Here is an 18,716-nt window from a genome sequence, read left to right as displayed (position 1 = left end):
CTTCCAGCCTACCTACTCTGATTCTCCAATGTCTCCGAGACCTTCTACTTATTTTTTCACTATCTACCCCCAAAGTCCACTCTTCACATCCTTCCTTATCTAGGTTATATTAACTAGCCCAGCTGGGTAGTAATCCCCTTGCAAAGTACCTCTAACTCCTCTGTTCCTCTCTCCTTCACTGTTCTCACCTCAAAGAGCCCCACCTTTGGTCAAACACTACAAGACCTTGCTCCCAGTGTACATCTGAGTAGTTAACCCTTGCACACAGGTGTGGAAATTGGGCTTATTTCAAAATTCTCTCTACACCTTTCAAATGATTTCTAAACATTACCAAACAACCTTCCTTGGTGTAGACTCTTCAAGAGGATCATTTCCCACCTTCTCACTCTCTCCTCAAATCCCCACATCCTCCTCTTCTCCTCACTAGAGTGTGATCTCCTGGTTCACCAAGGCATGCTCAGCACCTGGAAGAGTAGCTGCACATAGAGGGTGTTCAGTAAACACTTACTGAGAGATTGATATTCAAGTCAAACCATAACAAACTTACCTACCACTCTGATAAATAATTCATTGTTGCTAGCATACCTCAATCACATTAAACTTTATTTGCTGTAAAATGCACATAACATAAAGTGTATCATCTTAACCAGTTTTAAGTGTACCATTCACAATGTTGTGCAACCATCACTTGCATCCATCTACAGAACTCTTTACATCTTGTAAAACTGGAACACTATATCCATTAAACACTAAACCATTAAACAATTTTCCCCACCCCAAACCCTGGCCACCACCATGCTACTTTCTGTCACTATGATTTTGATGACTCTAAGCACCTCGTATAAATAAAATCATACAGTATTTGTCTTTCTGTGACTAACTTATTTCACTTAGTGTATGTCCTCAAGTTTCATCCATGTTGTACTATATGTCAGAATTTTCTTCCTTTTTTTTTTTTTAAAGATTTTATTCATTTATTTGAGAGAGAGAGAGAGAGAGAGAGAGAGAGAGAGAACACAAGCAGCAGGGAGGGCCAGAGGGAGAGGGAGAAGCAGACTCTCCACTGAGCAGGGAGCCCGATGTGGGGCTCGATCCCAGGACCCTGAGATGATGACCTGAGCCGAAGGCAGACGCTTAACTGACTGGACCACCTAAGCACCCTGGAATTTTCTTCTTTGTTAAGCCTGAATATTATTCCACTGTATGTATATACCACATTTTCCTTATCCTTCATCCATCAATGGACACCTGAGTTGCTTCTATGTTTTAGCTATTGTGAATAATGCTGCTATGAACATGAGTATTCAAATATCTCTTTGGGTCCCTACATCAATCAAATTTAAATATGCATTTTCTTTTTTTTTTTTTTTTTAAAGATTTTATTTATTTATTTGAGAGAGAGAGAATGAAAGAGAGAGCACATGTGAGGGGGGAGGGTCAGAGGGAGAAGCAGACTCCCTGCCGAGCAGGGAGCCCGATGCGGGACTCGATCCAGGGACTCCAGGATCATGACCTGAGCCGAAGGCAGTCGCTTAACCAACTGAGCCACCCAGGCGCCCGAAATATGCATTTTCTTGAATATTTTTTATGTAACTCTCCTTTCCCTTCTGCCCAAAATTAACAGAAGGGGTTATCTGGGCCAAACATCTATTTTAAAGAGATATTTACTGAATTAAGGATATAAACACCAGAACTTGGAGTAAGCACATTAAAAAAAAAAAAGGAATCAATATTATAGCTGTCTTCTTCCATCCCTCCCTTACTTCCTAAGGGAGTAGCTCCTCATAATACAAACCACAACATCCTCCAAAGAAGAGCTCCCGAAGCAGCCTGAGCAGGAGGGAAGGATGAGATACCCCAGCTCCTGACTTTACCCCCTTCACCCTTCGCATATTACCTTCCTCTTAGGCAACTCTCCCTACATCCCCCTATAGTGCTCCCCATACCCCCATTATGCTTCTGCTCCCTCTTTGAAACTGAGGAAATACCCCTTCCCGTTTGCCTCAGAATGGCAGAAACTTGCAGACATTTAAAAGAAACAACCAAAAAAGAGATACTGTGGCATTCAAGCTCATGAAAAGACGCTCAGAGTCATTGACATTAAAGAAATGCAAATTAAACCACAATGAGATACTACCCCACATCTATCATAATGGCTAGAAAACAAACAAACAAACAAACAACTAGCAATACCAAGTTTAGAGCAACTAGAACTCTAATACATTGCTGGTGGGGATGCAAAATGGGGTACGGTCATTTTGGAAACAGTTTGGCAGTTTCTTGTAAAGTTAAGAATACACTTACAATACCACAATGCAACCCCACTCCTAGGTATTTATTTACCCAAGAGAACTAAAATACACAAAAATTTATATGTCAATAGGTACAGTGGCTTTATTTATAATCATCAAAAACTGGGAACAACCTGAATGTCCTTTAATGGGTGGATAGCTAAACAAACTATAGTCATCCAAGTAAATATTACTCAGCAATCAAAAGAAATGAACTACTGATATTTGTAGCAACGAGGATTAATCTCAAGAACATTATACAAAGTGAAAGAAGTTGGAAAAAAAGACTACACTGTATGATCCCATTTATAGGACATTCTGGAAAAGGCAAAACCAGATGGGTGGTTGTCAGGGGCTGTGGGTGGATGGGGGAGATTCACTACAAAGGGACACAAGGGAACCTTGTTCTATCTTGATTGTGGTGGTGATTACATGAATATATATATTTGTCAAAATTCATAGAACAATATACCTAAGAAAGATGAATTGTACTCTATGTATATTATATCTCAATAAGCTTGACTTTAAAAAGCACAAGCAAATAAATTAAAAGGTGACCTTCTTTTGCATAATACAGGGGACACAATAGTAAATTATCCAGTAACACAAATAGCATCAGAACAAATCATTTTTAGATCTACCCTATGACCCAGCAATTGTACTACTGGGTATTTACCCCAAAGATAAAATTGTAGTGATCCAAAGAGGCACGTGCACCCCAATGTTTATAGCAGCAATGTCCACAATAGCCAAACTATGGAAAGAGCCTAGATGTACATCAACAGATGAATGGATGAAGAAGAGATGGTATATATATACAATGGAATATTATGCAGCCATCAAAAAAATGAAATCTTGCTATTTGCAACAACGTGGATGGAACTAGAGGGTATTATGCTAAGTGAAATAAGTCAGTCAGAGAAAGACAATTATCATATGATCTCACTGATATGTACAATTTGAGAAACAAGGCAGAGGATCATAGGGGAAGGGAGGGAAAAATGAAACAAGATGAAACCAGAGAGGGAGACAAACAATAAGAGACTCTTAATCATAGGAAACAAACTGAGGGTTGCTGGAGGGGAGAAGGGTGGGAGGTATGGGGTGGTTGGGTGATGGACACTGGGGAGGGATATGTGCTATGGTGAGCGCTGTGTATTGTATAAGACTGATGAATCACAGACCTGTACCCCTGAAACAAATAATACATTATATGTTAATAAAAAGAAAAAAAAAAGAACAAATCGTTTTTAAAGAACTGATTCCTGATCCTATAGAAGCAGCACTCTAGCCTTGAAAGAGCCCACATATGATATAGTACCTTGCCTGGTACTCCCAGGCTCCTTTCAAGGTGCCATCTGGCAGCTGGGCATTCATTTCAACCCCTCTCTGAATAGGGCACTAAGAACCTCACTCCAAATCCACAACCACTTGGGCCCTCTGATTGGCAGAAACAAAATAACTGACATCCTGAAAGACAGAGACAGAGCCCACCCTTGCTGCCTCATCCACGTAAGTCAGCCATACCACCTCACATGCGCAGAAGCAAAAACTTCACTAAACCGTGGGATGACATACCATGGTAATTATAGAGCAAGAATGGAGACCTTCTTTCTCAAATTCTGACTAACTTTGAAAGACTATTTCAGCAGGTAAAAGGTAATGGAGAACCTCGAATAGGAGAGACATTAAGATAATTACAGATCAGCATGTGGACTTGCTCTGCAAATCGAAGCCCCACTTTCTTGGCTCTGCTCATTTCCCAGCAGACTTGACCTTTCTGAGGATGAAACCACCCATCCATAAAATCCTGATGAACCCAATTCATAGCAATAAAAACAAGGCCCTTTTGCATAACTAAAGCTAGAGATCTGCTTTATAACATTGTCGACTTAATTATTGTTTCCTGGGTGTCCCAATTACAGAATCTATGGACTTTTGTCCCATTATTGTAAATTAACTTGATAGATTTATCCTTTAACAATATTCTCTAGCTATTTTCATATTATGTTTAAAGTTGACTTATGTTTAACATCATGGTTAAGATTAAAGGCTCCAATTTTAACAAAACAGTAAAAAGTATAAAACAGTAGACATATTTAATTATGGAAAAATTTGCAAATATGCAAAATTAGAGAGCATACTATATAATGAACCCCAAGTACCCATCGTCTAGCTTCAGAGTAGACTGCAATTTTCCTGAAAGGGTCTGGGTCATGTCTCTTGTTCCAATGTAATTACTAATAGCACCTCCTTTCACTCTAAAAAGTGCCAGTTTAGATATTATACCCAATCTCAGCAATTATCAACTTGTAATCCATCTCCATTCACCTCAACCCCATTCATCCCCCAATAAAAAAAGATTTTGAGACAAATCATAGACCTTGATCATTTCATCCATAAATATAATAGATTTTGAAAAGCAGATTTTAATTCTTTGACATCCTTAAACCTGACACATCTTCAGTTCAGAATCAAGTATAACAAATACAGGCTTCAAAGCTGCCAAGAGTTTTTACAGCCTATAACTTTAACAGTTAAGATCTATAAAGCAGGATCCCCAAACTGTCTTCTGTCTCAGTGATCATTGCTACGGCTGAAGAATGGAGCAATTATCTCCAAATTAGATGGAAACGTAGAGGGAACTGAAATTTCTTATGTGACATAACTCCAGATTTACTCTCTGAACAAAGCCTTTGGCACCCACAAATCCCTCCTTTTTATCCAGGTTAAAAAAAAAAAAAAAGCCAGCAGCCCCTCTCCCTCTGAGGACACACAGTGTTAGTTCCTTACTTTCTGCATCCAAATCAAGTACTGGCAACTCTGACAAATGACCTTCCATAGCAACTGGCCAATAACTGCAGCCCAGGTTACCTGGAGAAGTTTCTGTCTTCTCTTAACCCTCTTATCCGGGGCTCTTTCAGACTATTAGCCAAACTCTTCTAATTTGTCACCTGCACCTTTCTGAAGAGAAACAACTCAGCCTGTTAGAATTGTATGTAAGCTAAAAATCATTCATCTTAGTGTGGGATGGAATAATGATTCAGTGTTTCTGCACTATACTAGATGGCAGATGTTGGGACTGAGTTGAGAGGTACCGTACATATTTGAAGGCATTTTCATAACAAAGAAGAACAAACTTCACTAGGGTTTAAATTTAAATCAGGGCATGCCAATAGCTTATTTTATTGCTATTATGCATGGCTTGATTGAAAACTAATGTCCCTGCCTTCTAATTCAAGATGGCAGGCCTAATCCCACCTATCCCTATGTTCCTCTCTCTCTCTCTCCTTGGACTCCATCAAATTGACCATAAGGGAATAAAAATGCATAATCCCATAATAACAAAGTGAAAGCAGGTTGTTATCAGAGGAGAGATTTCAGCAAGTTTCTGTAGGACAAAAAGCAGATGGGGAACTGGTGACTAATGTTTGAAGCAAAAGAAGGCTCAGCCCAAATTTTAGGCAGAAGATGCTGGAGCCAAGGAGGCAGATGATCTGGGGCAGAGCCCTGAAGATGTCCCAGACTCTGATAGGGCAGACAAGATACAGGGCAGGAAGAAAAAAGAGACTGGACACTGGAGCACAAATTACAGGTCTCTGTGGAGCAGCAGACCCCACTCACCCCTTCTCCTGTGCGCATTCACAGTGACCCCCCCAGCCAGGCACTCAGCTGTAGTTACCGCCGCATCTCAAAATAGTATGCAGACACCACTGTTTCTCAGTTCATCAATTTGATCACTGGAGGGGTCTCCTTAGAGAAACTGCACACCCTTCAGGGGATGAACTAGGACAGCTGTGGTGGTGCTGGTGTCCCCAGGGTCATCCTGTGAGCATTTGCTATCCAGGGGCCCAAGGGTTGAGATATGGGAGCCCCTAAGAAGGATATGAAATCCTAGATTACTTGTGAACAATATCAACCCAGATAACGAACAGTTTAAAAATCTTCAGCTTTTAGAATTACCATAATTATAGACAAATAATAGAAACTAACTATGGCCATGGAACAGAATGAATATTTTATCAACTTTGATAATGCAAAAGTAAAGGGAAGCTAGAGGGAAAGAAGAAGCAGGGCAAAGAGAGGTGGTGGTAGTAGACTTACCTTACACAGAGTAGAGTCAAGTGACCCAATTAACAGTCCATGGAATGAGAAATCTGGTTTTAATCAATGCATTGTCTGGAGCCGCAGAGATGACCTCAGAAAGAAAGTGAGGAGATGAATGTATGTATGATATAAACTACATCCTTGACTGTCATGGCATGAGGTCATTAGATGATGATCAAAGTTGATAAATTCAGAAGCAGCAATGTATACATATTATTTTGAGATACAGAGGTAACTACAACAGAATGGGAAACAGCTAAAAGCAGTTTGCCTGTCTGTGGATAAGGATTTGGACTGGGGCAGGGATTGTTGCTTTCTGTTAGAAGCCCTTCAGTCCTATTTGATTTATTAACTATGCACACGCATTGCCTTAAAAACAGTAAAAACGGGGCGGGGGGGTGCCAGCAGGAGAAAAAGAAAGAAAAATAATGATAGGTCTTCTGGAAATGCAAGAAAGGAAGTCTCATGCACAGTACAGCAGGAACAAGCATGGAATGGGTTAAGCTGGATACTGCATAACTATGGTAACAGATGTAGCTAATTTGGGACACAAATGAGGGTGTTGGAAGGATCTAAGAGAAATGTGGTGCTAAGAGGGAAGAAGAATCAATTCTAAATAAAGTAATGTTGAGATAATCAGTATGGATGCTCTACCATCTGACACAGTAAAGGAGGAAGGAACTGAATGCACCCTCACTTTTTAACTATCTTTTCACCATCAATTCTTTTAAAGATTTTATTTATTTTAGAGAGAGTGTGTGTGTGTGAGAGAGCATGAGTCAGGAGAGGGGCAGATGGAGAGGGGGAGAGAATCTCAAGCAGACTCCACGCTGAGCATGGAGCCCTGACTCGGGGCCCGAACTCAAGACCCCCGAGATCATGACCTGAACTGAAATCAAGAGTTGGATGCCCAACTGACTGAACCACCCAGATGCCCTTTCGCCAGCAATTTTTTTTTATTTTATTTTTTAAAGATTTTATTTATTTGAGAGAGAGAATGAGAGACAGAGAGCACGAGAGGGAAGAGGGTCAGAGGGAGAAGCAGACCCCCCGCTGAGCAGGGAGCCCAATGTGGGACTCGATCCCGGGAATCCAGGATCATGACCTGAGCCGAAGGCAGTCGCTTAACCAACTGAGCCACCCAGGCGCCCGCCAGCAATTTTTTTTTAAAGCAAAAGTCAACAGGGGCGCCTGGGTGGCTCAGTCAGTTAAGCGGCTGTCTTCAGCTCAGGTCATGATCCCAGGGTCCTGGGATCGAACCCCGTGTCGGGCTCCCTGCTCAGCGTGGAGCCTGAGAGAAGCCTGCTTCTCCCTCTCCCTCTGCCTGCCGCTCAGCCTACTTGTGCTCTCTATCTCTCTAATAAATAAATAAAATCTGTAAATAAAAAAATAAAAGCAAAAGTCAAGAGATTCTTATATGGGCTCCTTGCGGAATAAAGAAAGTAAATATAATAAAATTCATACTCAATAAAATAATATGGGCTGAAAATCATGTCCATTGTTAAAAGAAATTGTCTTCATAAAGTCTCCATGCATTTCAAAGTTTAATAACTTCATTTGCCCTTCAAGAAAAACAATTTATAAATGACATTCAAATGCACATGTATTGGCTTTCCCTTCAATACAATGATTTGCAGTGGAGCGTATGCAGTTAAGTACCCCTTTTAAAATTCCACAGAAAATGACCAAAGGAAGAGAAAAATAGGAACAAATCTGCATCACTTCTGGTTACCAGGTAGGCTGCCATCTACGTGGCAGAATTTGTGAGGAATCGACATCTTTGCAACAACTACTCTTCCCATCCAGAAACAGGACATTCGATTTCTGAAATAGTCATGGTTCACATGTTCTGTGAAAATGTCCATTTCATCAAGATTTTCACATATGTTAGCATACAACCTTTCATTTCTTGTATTGTTGTTTTTATCTTAATCAGGCTTGCTAGAAGTTTGTCTATTCAGTTGGCTTTCTAAAAGAAGCAACTTGCCAGACAAAAGTGGGGGAGGGTACATAAGTTTGGAGGAAAGACCCTGAGAAAGGTGTGGAAACTGTGGGGAAGGTGTGTAGAAGGGGCATGTCCAGGAAGATGGTGGGTCAGCCTACCTAGGGGGTGGAGTGTGAAGGAAGAAGATGTAAAGGTAAGGAGTTTGGGTTTTATCCTGAGAGTAGAGGAATGTCAAGATTCAATTTCTGTTTCAGAAAGATCACTCTGGATTGATGTTCGAGTTCAATGTAGGCAAGAGAAGTGGGAGGCTCTGAAGTAATCTAAGGTTCTAGCCAGGAGCAGTGTGACTGATGAAACACAAGCCCAAGCAAACTAGCCCAGGCAGGATAGAACGCAACCTCATCAACACAGGGACCAAGGTCTAGCTGGGCCTCATGGAAGCTACCAGAACTAGAATCACTTGGCCACCTCAGGAAAACCAAGTGGTTTCTTCTTTAAATTGGCTAGGGGAGTAGGGGGATGACCTATCATCACCCTCTTGTCTTGTTTTTTTGTTTTGGGTGGTTTTTTTTTGGGGGGGGGTTGTTTTTGTTTGTTTTGTCTCCTCACCCTGACTCCCTTCCCTGTTTGGCCTAACATGGCTACCAGCCCTGAGATCCTAAGTCTTCACAGGTCCATGCCTGGTTTAATCAGCTGTCTGTGTAGGGGGAGGGTATAGGGTGGAGGGTGTCAATGGTCCTTAAAGCTGCTACTCACAGAAGTCAATTTGCTACTTGGCTTGCTAAGTTATTTTCAGCCACTTCAAGGCTGGGACCAGGGAAGACCTTTCCAGATATCATATGGAGCTCCCGTATTTGCTTTCTGGCAACCACATCCTAAATTCCCTAGCCTCCAGGTCTTGCCCGGGTTGCTTGTGGAGTGAGGTCCTATGTCATACCAAGTACACTAGAGATATTTATGGCTGGGCCAAGTGATATTTATGTACTTATCTTTATTTTCAGCTGCAACTGTTGGGGGTGATCAGAACTGACCTGGTTTGAAGCTGGCTATGTTAAAGTCCCATGTTACTGGGGGCTCCCTCAGCACACATCAGGATTGGGGTCCAGTTACTCAAGGTGGAAGGTGCTGATAAATTTCCTAGAGCCTTGTGATTAATACCTCACCTTCCCCCTGACCACACCATAGCCCATCCAGGCCTGGTGCATTGAGCCTGAGAATTATTCTAGGACTCACCTGGAAGAATATCCCTGCTTCTTCTGGGGAGGGCCCCTTGTTGAATCATAGGCTGGTTGATGTTGGTTGGCACCATCTCTACTATATCTTTTAGAGAGTCCTTGAAGAATCTGGGCCCATTGTTTGTTATCTCTCTCTTCTCTGCAACTAAAATAGATCTGTCTTCCTTTGCCTAGCATGTCCTGGTTTTGGCACTAAATGTCCCCCATCCCAAAAAAGCCATCAGTCCTTGGCAACCAGGGCCCTAAATAACACAGCATCAAATAAAACCTGTGTGTAATATAATATAAATGCATAGGTCTATAATATGTATATATCAAAAGGAAAGCTATCAAAAATTATAATGGGAGACTGGCATATTTCTTGTAATCTTTGACAGCTCAATTAAGTACAAAGGAAACTTAAAAACAGATTTGAACAATATAATCAATAAACTCGTTTTAATCTATACAGTCGAACATTGTAGTCCACAGAGAAAAGACTTTCTTTTCACCTCATTCAATAACATTGACAAACCTCTCATATGTGATTTATCATGGAAGTGAGGCCAGGACGAATCTTTGCTGGAAGCTTGTCATTCCATAGGTGCTATTTGAGTCTGGGGGACTTTGTTGTTGTTGTAAACAGAGGCAGTTTTTGGTATTACTGTCTTAAAATTCTTTCAAGCTAAAACTATGGTACTTAAGGTATATAGAGTAAAATATTAGGGCTCCAATCTCTCTTCTAGAGATTCAAAATTCTACTCCAAGCATCTTGGGTATGTCCTTGTACACAGTCCAAAATGCTTAAACTACCCAAAAATCTCTTTTGAAGAAAAAAATTTCTCATGGACCCAGGCTGACCTAAGTCACTTTTATTAAAATGTAACTTAAATATGTACACTCATAAAGACCAGTTATAGGGGCACCTGGGTGGCTCAGTCGTTAAGCGTCTGCCTTCGGCTCAGGTCATGATCCCAGGGTTCTGGGATCGAGCCCCGCATCGGGCTCCCTGCTCAGCGGGAAGCCTGCTTCTCCCTCTCCCACTCCCCCTGCTTGTGTTCCCTCTCTCGCTATGTATCTGTCAAATAAATAAATAAAATCTTTAAAAAAAAACAAAACCAGTTATAAACATCCAGGCATTATAGCTTTTATATAACCAAAATGCCAAAATCAATTTACAAATAAATATAACTATAAAACTTTAAAACGCCAAACTAACAAAATTAACTTCCTGCAACAGACAATATTGTTTTGCTGGAATTAAAACACCATTTTGGGTTTAACAACAGAAAGATATAGTCTCAGGTCTAGTTGCTATGTGTTATCACTATCTGAATTTTGGCTTCAACAATACTAATGCAGACAACTTATAAAGCATGTGTGCAAAACAATATTAATAACCTCAAAAATGTGTTTGCTACCTTGAAGATAATCAGGTACCATAATTTAAAATTCTACTAAAACCCATCCTGAGATGCCTACATAAATGGGTGCCATTTCATAATAATAAAAATCATAGTAATGACCAACATCTATTGAACTTTACTATATGCTCCAAGTCTTTCACATGTAGTAACTCTAATCCTTGTAATATCATGATGAAATCAATACCACATATTTATCTCCATATTATCAAAAGAAGAAACTAAGGATCAGAGAGACTGAGTAACTTGCCCAAGTTTCACAGCTAGTAAGTAAAAAAATGAATTTGAAGTCAGACAGTCTGGCTCCACTCAATCATTACACCAAATTACTCGTCTCATTGCTTTGGACATAAGGTAGTTATCGGGGGTTACCAAATCTGCATTAAGTGTAGATCTAATCCAATTATTGCTGAAACCAGCAACAGCAACTCTGTCATTGTGTTTTCACTACATCACCTGCTGCTAATAAGTTGCTGCAACTCGTGCATATGAAGGTGCAACTAGCATGAGAGCATCATTCCTTGCCAATATAGTGCTGATCCCAGGAATTGTTCTTTTGAGTCTGATGAGCCTGTGCCCTGTGTGGACTCACCATTCTCTCCATGTACCTCTAATTAAACTCCTCTCTGCCTCATAACCTGAGCCACCAGGCCTGCACTTGGCTCACATGGGAAGATACAGAGGCAAATACAGGCCCCACCATTGGCTTTGGAGTTGCCATCAAGATAATCCAGAACACATTTTTATTATTATTTAAGATTATCACTGAAGTAAAACTGCTAATTTTAGAGAAGACACAGATTCCTCAAAATGTATATATCCCCAGAACCCCAGTGGTCTGAGAGACCCATGAGTGATATAAGCTCACACTGAGGAACACTTTAAAAACAGCAGTATGAAACCCTCCTTGTGTCTGACAAGAACATGATTGAAGACATCATTCCAAACACTATCATATTTGTGAAGAGTTCCTTTCTGCTCTTAGAATCAAGAATTGTGCTTCACTTAAGAAGTTTTTATTTTTTGTTTTATGTTCTGGACATGTGACATTTTGTGTTTTCATATTTTTTCTGCACGGCTCTTGGCACGATCTGTAATTATACATTCATTTACAGGGTTTCCTTGATGAATGTCAGTTCCTCACATTCATCTGTAACTGCTGTCAGGACAGAGACCATGTCTGTCCCTGCACCCCTCACAGAACCCGGCACATAGTAGGTCCTCACTGAGTGTTTGTTAAATGAACAAATGGGTGAATGAGTCAATGAATAAATAAAACATATGAGTCATGGGTTGGTCAGTTCTCCTTTTTCCATGAGATGCTGGAAAGTTTAGAGCTGGATTTGTTTACCTTCATACCAAGTGTAGAGGGTCTTATGCTTGTATTTTTGTATTAGCTTCATTCTTAATACCATTTTATATCTCTACCCTTAGTCTTCTTTTTTCTTTCTCATTTACTTCTAAGTTAGTCTCCCTTGCTATGTTTTATGAAGCCCGATAAACTGTCTTAAATTCCTTGTAGAACAAGGTAGGTGATAAATATATTTATCAAAGTCTTTTAAACATACATTTAAAACCTTAACACTAAACTCTGTCCCAACAAACATATTTGATCACCTGTAAACTCTTAAATAGCTGTGATTTGCTAATTCTAGCACCATCCTAACGCTTAAAGCCAATTCAACCAAACCCAGAAACCACACCATAAGGTGCGTCATTTCAGGCAGTGTTATATATTTTGTATGTAACAAGCAGATTTCTAATAAGGCTAGGCAATTGGACAAGAAAGAATATATGGCTTCCCACAAAAATGTATGGATTTGGGATCAAAGAACGATTTATCTTTAGTGGTTCTCCAAAATATATTGAAATTACAATAATAAAAAAAGGTTTGCTATTGGGGTTGGGGAGATGAAAAGTGGACGGGGGTGGGGGAAGAAGCAGGGCTGGGCAAGATCCTGGTCCATACACACTGACAAAAGTCTGATCGCTTTACAGAATGAAGGTAGAACACTATAAAGCAAAAATATTAAATGGTCTAAATCCCTCTGTTAAATCTCTAACATATACTATTCATATGCTAGTGGCCAGAGTGACTTGCAAGTCTGAAACTTCAGTTATCTGCTTTTATTCATTTAAAGCACTTTCACTTCAAATGTTGGCGAATTCTCTCTTAAAATGAAACCCAATGTTTAAATCCCTTTAAAGAGGCCACCCCTACTGTACAAGTTAAACATGCATCTCATGTACCTTAACTAGACCCACACACTAGATGTGAAAGGAGGTGGGTCTACCCTCTCCAATCACTTGCTCACGCCAGGATGTCATATCAACCCCTCCTTTGGGCTTAGTCAGAAAGAACAAAATGTCCATTTAGCAAACTGAGATTTGATTTCTATTATTAAGGCGGCTCATTTCAGCCAGTTGAACCTTAGACAACAAACTGCAAGAGGGAAGAGTGGGTGTAAAGAAACAGATGGGTAATAATCATGTGTCACAGATAAATGACAATTTTTAAAAGAATTTGATAGGGTGTGGGCTGGGGTTTTTTTTCCCCTTTCCTTCTCTTTCTCTCTCTCTCGCTCTCGCTCTCTCTCTCCTGGGGCTTTCAGTCTTTCTTTCTCCCTCTCTTTGGCAAGGGGTGGAGATTACAGACGAAAAGGAAGGGGGAGAAAAAGCAAGACAATAGGCTAGACAGAGCGCCTGATCGGCATCCTAAAGCAGTCTGCCCCGCCCCCACTCCCCCTAACCTAACACCTTGTAGCTCAGTGGTGGTGATTTCAAAACTGGCAGACGCAGCCCACCCCCACCCCACCCGGCCTCCCAGACCAAGGGTGGCCTCCAACCCGGGGATGGGGGGGGGGGGGAAGAAGAGGCAGTAAAAGAGAGGGGAGGGGAGATGAAAGCTAAGAGAGGAACACACTGGCAAGACCTCTTGGGGACAGTGGCCTTTTTTCCCTCCAAAGTGGTGGAGCGGCATAAAAATCCAGATCCACTGGGACCCGCTCACGTGCCAGCTCCCCTGCTCCAAATGCAGGCGGCTGCCGATGCCGCACCTGCGGCCCCGCAGCTGCGGCAGAGCGCCCCGCCTCGAGCCTTGACGACGCCCGGGGGACGCGCCCAGCCGGCCGAGCACCCCACACCGCTCCCCTGGAGGGCGGCGGCCGAGCCGGAAGGGAAGGGAGGGGCAGCCCCCGTGAGGCGACGCTTGCCACCCACCAGCCCTGACCGAGAAGAAAGCCCCACCTGTCAGGAGTGGCGCTCGGAGCGAGTACGCCCAACCATCCCCTCGCAGAGGCCAGGGCTACTCAGCCCCGCTTTCCGAAGAACCTCCAATGTTACATCGTCAACAGAAACCTTTAGGCACAAAACACACAGCCGCGGGGAAGGGCTGCATCACAGACACACACACTAGCAGACGCTCGCCAATCGGGACCAACCAGCTCGCGCACAGTGGAGGGATGCTGTAGGGGTCTCAAATTCCATTAAAAGAAACAAAACCAAGGCAAGCCACGATGCCCATTCCCAAGACGGGCTTACCTCCGGCACAGCATCTTATCCATCCCTGGTCTTCCACTGTTGTTTTGCTTTGTTGTCTTTTCCTTTGGGTGTCTGCTTAATAAATGCACCCAGCTAATCTGCAGAGCAATGTTTTCTTCCCATCCTGCAGCCCCACACTTGTCAGAGCTGCCTGGAATTCCACCAGCAATGCAGCTTCTCCGCGTCAGTGGTAATTACAGACAACAGAGGCTGCTACTCCTTGACAAAAGGCTTTCGTTCCCGCTCGCCCCTTACAGCCCTGCAGTCAGAATTAAATCCATTTCCCGCACGAGGCTGGGAGGAAATGAGAGCTCTCTTGGCCGTGCGCGCTGACAAAAGGACGCTTGGCGGCGCCCACAGCGCCCCCTCTAGCGGGCCGCTGCCCGGCTGCCCCAGGGCCGCGGTGCTGCAGTGCCCCCCCACCCGCAGTCCCGCCGCCCGGCCTCTGCCCACGTCCACTCCGGCACTACCAACTGCCCGCAAGAGCCAAGAGCTAATATGAGGATTTTGTTACTAGGAAGAAAATCTGAAACGTGAGCTTCCTTAAACGCTATATCTTCCCTGGGATTAAAAAAAGAAAAAAGTCTTACAGATGGAATATTTATTGTCTGGGAAGGACATCTGCCTTTAGAAAATTAACTATTAGGGATTTTAATAGCAATTGTTGGCCATTTGAATTCTGAGTCAAAATTACCCTAATTCTGACTCCATCTTCAACTAGAGCAAAATTTTTGTTGTTGTACTGCGGTCTGGGACTGTGAGCCCAGGTCCCTCCAATTCTCATTACTTCCTCCTCTCACCCCTCTCCTCATCCCAGAGGGAACAGGTGTTTAGTGAATAAGGGAACTGGGTGGAGAACCAGAATCCTTGATTACAGTCTCAGACCTGCCATTAACTAGCTGTGTGACTTTGATGAAGTCACTTAAGCTTTCTGGGCATTATTGTCTTAGTCTGTAAAATAACAGTGTACTTAAAGCATCTTCCACTTGTACTTTCTGACAGTGTTTCTCAATATGCCCTCAGAGTAGGAATGTCAAGTGGTAGCTTGGACTTCAGACCCCCATAAGCTCCACCAGCTTCCCCAAATCAGCATCCACTCTACGTGTTTTAAAATGTTGATTGCAGGGCAAGTATGGCTTCCAGAAAAGCCCCTGGTCACTTCCCCCAACCAGATCATGGCCCCTCTGCTCCTTCTAGATTCTGGGGCCATCACCACCTTTAGACGCTCCCATAAAAATCACCTGCCTCCACCACAGTGCTGCTGCAGAATCAGAATCTCTGGAGGTGGGCCTAGGAAGTTTATTTTTTAACAAGTATCCCTGGTAATTCCTTTGCACACTGACATTTAAGAAATGCCACTCTATGTGAACTACTACTGATGTGGAAAAAGAGAAAATGCCCACCACAACCACCCTAGAACTGGCAAATATTCCATCTCAGATGCCAGAGGAAGTTGTGTCTTTCTGCTCTAGCTCTCCCAGCCTCTCCATCCCCCAGTCTCTATCCCCTCCTTTCCTACCCAGAGCTCCTCATTCACTCCCATTTCACTTTCAGAATTGCTGAGTCCACAAGCCCTTTCCCCATTCTCCTGTCAAAACCTGCTAGAATTATAAGCAGCTGAGCCACCAGGACCCAAGGTCTGTCTGGCCAGAACCAGGAAGTCATGTGTTTATTGAGACACTTCAGGTGGCTATGCATTATTGGTGCTGAGTGATGATATCTAGGGAGTCAGGAACATCTTCTCCAGAACCCTGAAATCATAGTTATGGTGGGCCCTTTTCTGAAATAGAACCCAAAAAGGGAATAGAGAATTTTTGTTTAGTCCAGAAATAGCAGGCTTCATAAATCCCCTTAGTCATCTCCATCACTCAAAAATTTCTCTTCCTGATGTATTATTTAACTTTCTCAAACTAGTAATTGCAAACTCTTGTTGGCTCCTGCCACTGTTCTGAGGGCTTTACATGCATTTTTATTCATTTAATCCTCACAAGAACTCCATAAGGACAGTACTATTATTATCCCCCATTTTACAGTTGAAGAGACTGACACACAGAGAGGTTAGGTAACCTGCCCAAGGTCACACAGCTAGTGGGTGGCTGGGCAAGGATTCAAACTCACACAATATGGCCCCAGAGCTTATAAGCCCTAACCACTACCCTGCACATGGCTTCTGGGAGGAGACAAAAAAAAAAAATTAAATTTAAAATGCAGAACTAGTACAAGACACTGATAAAGTTGATAAGGCTGATATATTCTTTTCCCAAAGTGATTCTTCCCCTCCAGTCATCAGTCTTTAAAAAAAAAAAATCCTCCAGCTTCTCTTACATGCCATCTGAATGTGACAAGTGCTGGAAAGATTAGTGTCATCCTGTGGCTTTAGGAATTGTTCTGATATCAGATAGGAAGCAAAATTTCAATATATAAATTTCCATATTAATAGCCTATATGGAATTTTAGTTGAAGTTCCTGAAGTTCTCACTCAATTCGAAATTCACTTTGAAATCCTACAAAAGGAACAAGAACGGCAGTTGGCTCCACAGGAAGATCACGAGAATTCAGAGTCCCCATCACCGAAAACCCAAGATGTTTAGCCCTTAACTAGGGAAAGGAAAGCACAGAAGACTCCATGTCAGGCCCAGAAAATCACATCTGACTAGCCCCCAATGACCAGGTAGTTTAAAATTAGATTGTCTGACTGATTTGCAATAAAATTATTTCTTTTTTTTTTTAAGATTTTATTTATTTATTTGACACAGAGAGACAGACCCAGCGAGAGAGGGAACACAAGCAGGCAAGCAGGGGGAGTGGGAGAGGGAGAAGCAGGCTTCCTGCCGAGCAGGGAGCCCGATGCAGGGCTCAATCCCAGGACCCTGGGATCATGACCTGAGCCGAAGGCAGACGCTTAACGACTGAGCCACCCAGGCGCCCCTGCAATAAAAAATTATTTCTGATCCCGATGTCTCTTGATAAAAGATGTTTCTGGTCAGCAATAACTTCTGAAGTGAGCAGATGAGAGTGTAACAGACACCCGCAGTGCGTCCACCTCCTGGTAGTCATGTCCTTGTGTAATCCCCTCCCCTTAGGTGTGGCAGGACCTGTGACTTGCCCCTAACCAACAGAATACAGCAAAGGGAGGCGGGGCACCTGAGTGGCTCAATTGTTAAGCATCTGCCTTCTGCTCAGGTCATGATCTCAGGGTCCTGGGATTGAGCCCGAGTCCTGGGATCGAGCCCCGCATCAAGCCCCGCATCACGCTCCCTGCTCCACAGGAAATCTGCTTCTCCCTCTCCCACTCCCCCTGCTTGTGTTCCCTCTCTCACTGTCAAATAAATAAAATATTAAAAAAAAAAAAAGAATACAGCAAAGGGGATGGGATGTCACTTCTACGATTGCCTTACATAAGATTCTCCATCTTGCTGACTTTCTTGATTGCCTTCTTGGTTTGTATGCTTTGATTAATTAAGTAGCAATGCTAGGAAGACCTACATAGCAAGGAACTGAAGGTGACACCTGGCCAACACCCAGCTAGAAACTGAGGTCATCAGTCCAAAGGTTCTAGAGGAAATGAACTTGGAAGCAGATCCTTCCCCAGTCAAGCCTTCAGCTGAGACTCCAGCCCAGACTAACACCTTGATTTCTGCCTTGAGAGTGAGCTTAAAGCAGAGGACCCAGCTAAGCCATGCCCAGGTGTGACTCCTGATCCACTGAAACGGTGAGATAATGAATGTGTTAAGTTGCTATGTTTGTGGTAATTTGTTACACAGCAATAGATAACTAATACAGTGCCTTAGCACCCTCCAGGCACAGGCATACTTATCAGTGGCCTTCCCCAGGGCATGTCAGAGGTGCTGGAGGGATTGACACCCCAGAGGATCAGCTCTCAAACAATGACCATCGGGGTTGATGAACAACCTAGCTCCCTCAGTCCTAAGTGTTGGAAGGACACCTCTGAAGCATGTTGTACATAGTCTCCCAGAGTGCCTCAGCAGGACTGAGCCCCAGTGGCCCACAGCAGTAACCTGCTCAGTCATGCATCTTTCATAGTCTGGCTTTTCTTCCCTATATTACTTCCACACTCCCCTACTGGTAATTCCTGGGTTTGTCTCCCATATAAACTATAAATCATGGCCTACTTTTAGGGAAACCAAATTTAAGACAAGAGAGAGAGGGGAAAGACAGTGCTTTCAAAGCAAGA

The 18,716-nt window shown here is 42.7% G+C and overlaps 1 protein-coding gene across 3 annotated transcripts in view; it reads right to left on the bottom strand.

The window, feature by feature from the left end:
* ADD2 (adducin 2) overlaps window positions 1-14,969 on the bottom strand; it is a 106,397-nt gene extending 91,428 nt beyond the window's left edge. For 2 of the 3 annotated variants that reach the window (XM_032410760.1, XM_032410758.1), the window contains exon 1: window positions 14,522-14,969. The gene's annotated coding sequence lies outside the window, so the exon portion shown is untranslated. Of the gene's footprint in view, window positions 1-14,227; window positions 14,475-14,521 lie in introns of those variants that run through there. The other variant, XM_032410759.1, reaches the window with a different exon arrangement.
* Window positions 14,970-18,716: the final 3,747 nt, after the last annotated feature.

This window comes from Phoca vitulina, unplaced genomic scaffold (assembly GCF_004348235.1).
Source record: "Phoca vitulina isolate PV1807 unplaced genomic scaffold, GSC_HSeal_1.0 scaffold12, whole genome shotgun sequence".
In the NCBI taxonomy this organism is placed as follows: domain Eukaryota; kingdom Metazoa; phylum Chordata; class Mammalia; order Carnivora; family Phocidae; genus Phoca; species Phoca vitulina.
The sequence above is the reverse complement of the archived record's forward strand: the minus strand, read 5'-3'. Positions and strand labels throughout refer to the sequence as shown.